The sequence below is a fragment of the Rhinopithecus bieti genome, unplaced genomic scaffold, assembly GCF_001698545.2.
Source record: "Rhinopithecus bieti isolate Rb0 unplaced genomic scaffold, ASM169854v2 scaffold_12088, whole genome shotgun sequence".
Lineage (NCBI taxonomy): Eukaryota > Metazoa > Chordata > Mammalia > Primates > Cercopithecidae > Rhinopithecus > Rhinopithecus bieti.
The window spans coordinates 3,444,241-3,452,557 of record NW_016807975.1 but is presented as its reverse complement, the minus strand read 5'-3'; the positions used below and the strand labels follow the sequence as shown (position 1 = coordinate 3,452,557).

At 42.3% G+C, this 8,317-nt stretch overlaps 1 pseudogene; it reads right to left on the bottom strand.

The window, feature by feature from the left end:
* Positions 1-285: 285 nt before the first annotated feature.
* LOC108537142 (acyl-coenzyme A amino acid N-acyltransferase 1-like) lies at positions 286-5,870 on the bottom strand (annotated as a pseudogene).
* Between the last annotated feature and the right edge of the window lie 2,447 nt (positions 5,871-8,317).

Genomic DNA, 8,317 nt, shown 5'->3' with positions numbered 1-8,317 from the left:
GATTATTCAGTTTGCAAGGGGCCAGGTGTAGTGGCTTATGCCTTTAATCTCAGAACTTCGGGAGGCAGAGGCAAGAAGATTACTTGAAGCCAGCCTAACCAGATCCTATCTCTGCCCCCCCCACCAAAAAAAAAAATTAGCTTGGTGATACACACCTGCAGTCCCAGTGACTCAGGAGGCTGAGGTGGAAAGATAGCTTGAGCCTGGGAGTTGGAGGCTACAATAAGCCATGATCCTGCCACTGCACTCCAGCCTGGGTGAATGAACGTGATTCTGTCTCAGCAACAAAAACAATAAAACAATTTGCAAGGGTATCACCATTTTGAAATAATAATGTGCCTTAGTTCATATAAACTAGGATTCAATTTGCAAAAATTTGAAACGTAACGATTTATGAGACATACTTCCCATGAATGTGTGCCCGGTCCTTTGATTTTTGTCTGACCTCCTTCCAGTTGATTCAAGATGACTGTGAATCTAGTCAACCTAGGAGAGCCCCCTCTCCCCATTGCGTTCTTGTCTTATCCTCGTTATACTCCCACCCGCACTCCAGCCTCTGTTCACCCCATCATCACTCAGGCTTTGCTCAGAGTTTGCTTCTGGTCTTAATGAGGTGTTGCCTGAAGAATTTCTGGATCTCCCCCCAAGGCGTGCTCCTGGGCTGCTGCATGAGCAGCAGGGTCTCCTCCCCAGAGCAAGGGCCTGGAAATGCCCAGGTTCCAGGACGCAAAGCACAGGGGAGCATAGGGCGATTCTAGGAGGTGGCCTTCCCCGGGGCACACCAGCATCCTCCCGCTGCTTCTGCCATGGCTCTGCAGCTGGTCCACGGCCTGCTCAGCGCACGCTTTGCTGTAAAGGCATTCGTCACTCTCTCCGATGATGAAAAGAATCCATCCCCTAGCCTTTTCAACAGGAAGCACATTCTACTGATGGAGCTCATCTCGGGGGTCTCCCTTACAGGGGCGGAAGCGCACAGCTTCAGAGACGTGGACCTGCAGGCGCTCCTGAGCTGAGCTGAGCTGATGGGTGTCACAATCAGATCCTCGTATCTGAGTGGAACTTCAAAGCTGGTGTTGGGCCCGTTAATGCAGACGGTAGCCACCACCTGCTTCAGGTAGCAGGCCACAGCCAAGCCAATCTCGGCACCTTTGCACACGGAGATCACTCCAATTCCTGGCCTTTGGAACTGAAGCACAAAACAAAAGGAAATCTATTACAGGTCATAAGCTGAGAAAGAGATGTCCCGGGCATGCCAATAAACAAGTATGATGGAAAGAATCAAAGAAGGTCGAGTCTTGGCACTCAGATGTACCAGCTCCTGGGACTGAGAATGTTACCCACTTACCCTCACTAACCTTTATTGTGTTGTAGGGATGATACTATTACTGACCTTGCGAGGTTGTTACAAGGATAAAGTGAAACAATAGAAATAAACACTCTTCATCAATGATAAAGTTTTGTAAAGGCAAAAAGAGTCTAACACACCAGCGATGCTTGGCATTACAAGAATAGAGCCAGGTAAGCTTTCTGAAGAATAAAATTCTTGTCTCTAGCCAGAAAAAAAAAAAAAAAAAGGCATTTTTCAGGTTCTCTCAAATATTATGTAAGTGGAATTCACATTTAAATAGCATTTTATAGCTACAAAGATTTTGCCCATATATTACCTCCATATTCAAGGGCTACTCCTGAAAGCAATGAGAGTATAAAGACAAAAGGCTTGGATTCAATAAATAATTGAATTGTAGTAACAATAGGAAAAGGTAGTAGCTCATAGAGGAGGATCATTAATTCTCTGGTAGAGTGAGGGAGCTGAGGGGACATGAAAGTTCTGAAGGATGAGGGGGGAAAGGAAAGGCACTCTGGACAGACAACGACAAGTACATGAAGACCTAGTTTGCTTATTTTGCTCACAATTGTACCCCCAGCACTTCCTGTCATCAGAATCATCTGATTTTTATTTTAATTTGAGCTTCCTGAAACTCAATGTTTCCAGTGTCTGTTCCCATAGGTATGAGTGGGCCCAAGAACCTGATACTGTAAAATGTCCCCCAAGGAAATTGAGAAACATCTGTGTGATTAATGAATGAGGGAGTGAAGGAAGATGGCTGTAACTGGAAGTAGGAAACTGATTAGTAGGCTAAAACACACTAAAGGAGGATGAAGAAGGTGTGATGTATTGAGAAAGACAGGAGTAGAACCTAAAACACTTTGTGATTGGTTGAAGAATTGGGGAGAGAGGGAAGAAAATAGATGGGCAAAGATAACAAAGTGGATTTTTTCAGAGTTTATGCTAACTGCTATACACACATTATCTCAGTTGGTCCTTCTAATAGCCAAACTGGATTCAAGAAACTTAGAAGATTTGCTTAAGGCCACAACATTATCAAGGGGCAGAGGTGGAAATGGAAGCTTATCCCCTGAATCTAAATCTAAGTTGAATACTTGCAGTTGACTTTTCTTCCTCAGACTAATTTCACAAATAGTTAAATCTGAAATGGAAAAAAAATGGAAAACATTTTAATTGGGATGTAATTCTTTTAGGCAATCTTTTAAAAGACCCATATAAGCTTAGAAAATTACACATGTTTTCTCAACGCTAAAGATGAAGATGTTGATAATGCCCCAATAGGAAACATATCCTATCTCTCCTTGAGAAGAGTCAAGACTCTCCAGGGTTGGGGTGGAAGAGAATAAAACATTTGAGGAAGTCAAAGATAATTTAATGGTTTGGAACAAGGACATTATCAGGTTGTATCTGTCACTTACTGCCTATGTGGTTTTGACACATTACTTTAAATATGCTTTCTCATCTGGGAGGTTGTTGTTGATAGTACTTCATAAGGCTATTGTGAATGTTACATGAGACTGCATATAAAATGTTTAGCATAGAGTCTAGCAAATATTCACTCAACAAATGTAAGCCAGTATTGTTTTACCATTATTAAGTTGATCCATAAGAAATGGCTGATATTTGAACATTTTGATCTGCAAAACAATAGGTTAAACTTAGTAGAATACCAACCCTGATACTTGATATTGTGATATCTATTTCTGGGTTTCTATTTTTTTTTTTTTTCTGGAGACAGTCTCGCTTTGTCTCCCAGACTGGACTGCAGTGGCCTGATCTCAGCTCACTGTAACCTCTGCCTCCCAGGTTCAAGCATTTCTCCTGCCTCAGCCTCCTGAGTAGCTGGGACTACAGGTGTCTGCCACCACGCCTGGCTAATTTTTGTATTTTAGTAGAGATGGGGTTTCACCATATTGGCCAGGCTGGTCTCGAACTCCTGACCTTGTGATCCGCCCACCTCAGCCTCCCAAAGTGCTGGGATTACAGGCGTGAGCCACTGAGCCTGGCCTCTCTTCTTAATCATTAACACAAATATCAGTACTTTGGAACTCCTCAAGAGAATAGATCCTCGTTCAACTAATATTTACCTCTTAGAAGAAGCTAGGTTAATGTTACTATTCCAGTCCTTCTCAATCATTAATGTGCATGAGAATCACCTGAGGATCTTGTTAATATGCAGTTTGCTGTTTCAGGGATGGAAGATGAGATGCTGCATTTCTAATGGCTTCCAGGTGATGCTGTGGCCACTGGTCCAGAACTACATTTGCAATAGTAGAAGGACACACTTGATGAAGAGTGCTAAAATGACCCTTCCTTTTCACATTCCTTTCTCTAGCCTGGCTCTCGGTATTGGACACTTACTCTATGCTTCACTCTGCCCCAGCTCTGAAACTAACTAAAAAGCTAATTCAGCTAGTCAGACAATGCAGTCAAGTCAGTTTTGCCGATACTCCGACCTGATCTTGTACCTTTGTCCTGATCTTAGTTTCAGGACTCTTCAGTGTGACTTACTACAGCATTATCTCCCTGCAGAGATAATCACTGAAGTTTGAAAACATGTCAAATCAGAGAATTCATGATTTGAGATGAGTGGCAGTAAAGCATTGAAGAGAACCTTATGAATAAGTTACAAACACTTCAAATGAAAGACATCTTGGTTTTTTTCCACTAAAAAATAATCATATTACGTCTACCATTTATTTATTGTCTTCTATGTGCCAATAAGCACAAAACTGATCACAAATCAATTCAACAATCTTACAAGGCAGCTATTACCATCCCCATTTAACTGTCAGCTGTGCTGTGTCCAAGTCTGCACAAGTTGGTAAAGCAGAGCAGACATTGGTGATTTTGTTTTTTTGTAGTTGTTCAAGGTAAAATGCAAAGTATTTTAAATACCTTGGGATGAACTAGTAGCAAGTTGGCAGCTTCCTCAAAATATTTTTTTTTTTTTTTTTTTTTGGAGACAGAGTCTCACTCTGTCGCCCAGGCTGGAGTTCAGTGGCCGGATCTCGGCTCACTGCAAGCTCTACCTCCCGAGTTTACGCCATTCTCCTGCCTCAGCCTCCCCAGTAGCTGGTACTACAGGCGCCTGCCACCTCGCCCGGCTAGTTCTTTTGTTTTGTATTTTTTTAGTAGAGACGGGGTTTCACCGTGTTAGCCAGGATGGTCTCGATCTCCTGATCTTGTGATCCGCCCGTCTCGGCCTCGCAAAGTGCTGGGATTACAGGATTGAGCCACCGCGCCCGGCCTCAAAATATTACAAGTCCACCTCCTGCAGTTTGTCAGGCAAGTCTTTGTAGGCAAAATATGCTAATGCCAGCACTGCAAAACCATGGGAAGCCAAAAGACTGGCCGGAAATTCTATTAGGCCCCCAATGCCCCCAAACAAATCGATGACTCCTGGGAAAGGGCCTTCCCCTGAGAGTGCAAAGAGAGAAGAGAATGGGATCAGAAAGAGTGAAAAAAGGGTCAAATAGCTGCGAAAATACAAGGTGAGCAAAATTAATTACACACACACACACACACACACTAGCATAACAGTTTTAAAACTTTATGGGAAATACTGGTTCTCTAATAATTTGATACAATTTGTTGTTTTTATTTCCATTATGATGTGTCCTGGGGACACAGCCAAACCTCAACTTGAATTGTATTTCCCAGAATTCCCAGAGTCAAAGAAGGAATTCTGGGAGATACAATTGGGAGGGACCAGGGCAAGGTAATTGAATCATAGGGGCTGGTCTTTTCCGTGCTATTCTCGTGATAGTGAATAAGTCTCAGGAGATCTGATGGTTTTATCAGAGGTTTCGGCTTTTGTTTCTTCCTCATTCTGTCTTGTTGCTGCCATGTAAGAAGTGCATCTCACCCTCCACCATGATTATGAGACCTCCCCAGCCATGTGGAACTGTAAGTGCAATTAAATGTCTTTTTGTTCCCACTTTCGGGTATGCCTTTATCAGCAGCATGAAAATGAACAAATACACATGAACAGTGATTTCTGTATCACCAAAGATTAGTTTCACCTGGAGGGAGAAAACGGGCTCCTCACACCCAACCTTCTCGGATCTGCTTCCTCTGCACCCCAGGGCCTGAGAACCAGCGCTGAACGGTCTGGCTGGCCTTGGGCTGAACAGTGGCTGAATCTTGAAAACAAATGGAGTCATACAGCTCCAGAATGACCCAAAAGGGGCTGTTCATCACATCATGTTTGAGCAGCCTCCGGAAAGGCTTCTCAGGCTTCAGAGACCAAAAGAGGTCCATTGGATATACCCCCATGTAGTCACCTCCAAATGCGGGAGCCTGCCCCAGATCCACCTCACCAGCCTCATTAGCCCCTGTAGAAGGCCATGGACCAGAACAGATTCCGGTTCTCATCCGTCAGCGAGGCCTTCAGAGTCACCACCTGGGATGGGGGCAGGCCTGTCAATTGGATATGCACTGGATCATCTGCAAGGGCACTTGCTGGGGTGACTGACAGCTGGAACATTGGCAACTGGCAAGGGAACAAGTGGTGCCTCATCCCCTGTAGTGGGAGAGAAGACTTTAAGTTGGAGAATTCAATTCCAAGAAAACATCAAGGCAAGGTTTATATTGAGTCTGACCAAATTAAACTTCTGGGAACTTAGTGAAAAATATGCAGAACGTTTGGAGGAGGGAGAGAGAGACATGCAGAAAGTACTCATTGTTCTCATTTTACAGATGGGGAAACGGGTTATATGGCATGCTCCAAGTCTCACAAGTAGTTGATAGAAGTGGGAATTCAAGCTGTAGCTGACACCACAGCCTCCTGTTTTATCCATTATAACACTACTAAATCTTAGTTTTATGGTTTTCAGTACATTAAGGTTTAATTCTTAAGTTGAAATAATACCTGTGTGATCTATTTTTACAAGGTGTTAGGAGCCAAGGGGGATAATACATGACAAAGCGTCTGAAACAACACTGCTTTTCAGCCCCCACACCTGTTGGGTATGGGTATGGGCACAAAATTACATAAACACGCACTCTGTGATGGTCCTTGTTGTTTTTCTTTTAGTCTCTCATCCCTATCTGCCATTGTTAGACCTTTAGCTCTTTGCAGATTTTCCATTGTTTTTTTTTTTAGAGAAAATAAAACTTCATGCTCTTGTCTTTGCTATTATGCTTTTCTAATAGAGTTATAAATGCCAATGTTGTTTGTAGTAAAGAGGCTACAATATACATTTGATTGGCCATTTTGTACCCTGCTCCATTATGAGGAAAATCTGGGGTCTTCTTCCTTCCCTCCCTTCCTTCCTGTACAATGCATTAGCCCAATACAGCTTTTATTTTTATAGTTAATTAATTTGAATTGCTTACTATAACCACTCTTCAGCATGCATCCTTTATCTAGTTTTATCCTCCCAAGTGAGCCTCTCAAGGATAGTAACTGTATATGAAAACTTTAGGGATCCTTTCGACACTGATATTATAAATTATACAATGCACCTGTTTAGGAGTTATAAGGTTCGGAAGGGGCAGAATAAAATAGCACCAAAAATGTAATAGAAATAAATATTTATATAGTACATTTGTGATTGAAGATTTGAAGCTTTCTTCCCAAGTTGTGGTTCCTTTTTATCGGAGAATAGTCTCCTAAAGCCCAGAGCTATGATCACTCAGGAGCTATGTATGTACCTTGTGGCATGAACCCTGGTGCCATTGCTGATTGGATTAGAGCTGAATTTCAGATTCAAGATGTGGCAACAATGTTTTCACCTTGCTAACTTAGAATTGAGACCCAGAGATCACGAGTCACTCTATTAGGGTCAAACCTAAGGTGAGGCAAGAGAGGCATCTAGAGGACCAAAATTTACTTTCATGTCACTGACAGACCAAGCCTCTAATGTCTTCCTTATATTGTGCACCCTTGGAACCTCTCTTACCTTACCCTGGCCCTGGACTCACATGCAATTGGATCCATAAAATTCAGAAGCTGAAGCTATATCCAGATAATTCCAGAAAATCAGTCTTAGGGGAAATATGTGGGAATTTGAGGGGAGAGGGAGAAGGAGAGGGAAGGGGAGAGAGAGAGAGGGAGGGGGAGTGGGAGATGGGGAGAAAGAGAGAGAGAAGTTATGAATGAATAAAGTAGATACAAAGATGAAAGTCAGAGAAAGTAATCTTACTAGATTTCAAATTCCTGGTTCTAACCACTCCTGAAGGTCAACTGTACTTGAGTTCCTTGAGACACTCTGGCATCCCTATAATAGAATCCCTTTGTTTACATTAGCTTGAGTTAATAACTATTACTTGCAATCAAAGAGTCAACTAGTTCAACTTTGTATTTCATAAGCTCAGGATGATTGACTTCTGTAAGGTCATATCATGGTCAAGAGAGAAAAGGTGCCAAGTTTCCTGACTTAGTTGCATGCTTTTTTTAATGGCCAACAGACTATGATTCAAACTTTGGGAAAGCACGTGACTTTTACTTTTTCTAGAAAGTTCTACTAAGTGAGAAATTCCTCCAGGATATCCGAACAGTCTGGAGTTTCCTTTTGGTCATATCTGAGAGTCCACCAACAGAGAAAATCCCAGCATCAAACTCCTTTCTAAAACCAGGTTGGCTGTGCCCCTAGACTGTGTGATAGAATCAATCTCACCCTGTTATATGAAGGCCTGGTATCCCACATCACTCACCACCTCTCTCTGTTGTCTCTGCTACTCTGTATTAGTGAAGGCTACTAATGATGAGGTACAGAAATCTCCAGATTTTGAGGCCCCTAGTCCCAAAAAGAAATATTTCAATATAATCCCACTTAACCTTTACCAGCACAAATATATTTAACCTGGAAAAATGATTTTGTTATCATAAACTGAAAAGACATATTATACATTTTCATGTATAGATTCATTTCTGGTGAACTGATAGCATCAGCACACTGTAAACTAAGGAGATCAGTTGTAGGATTTATTAGTTTAGCTACAGAAAAAAATCAGTCTTTTCCC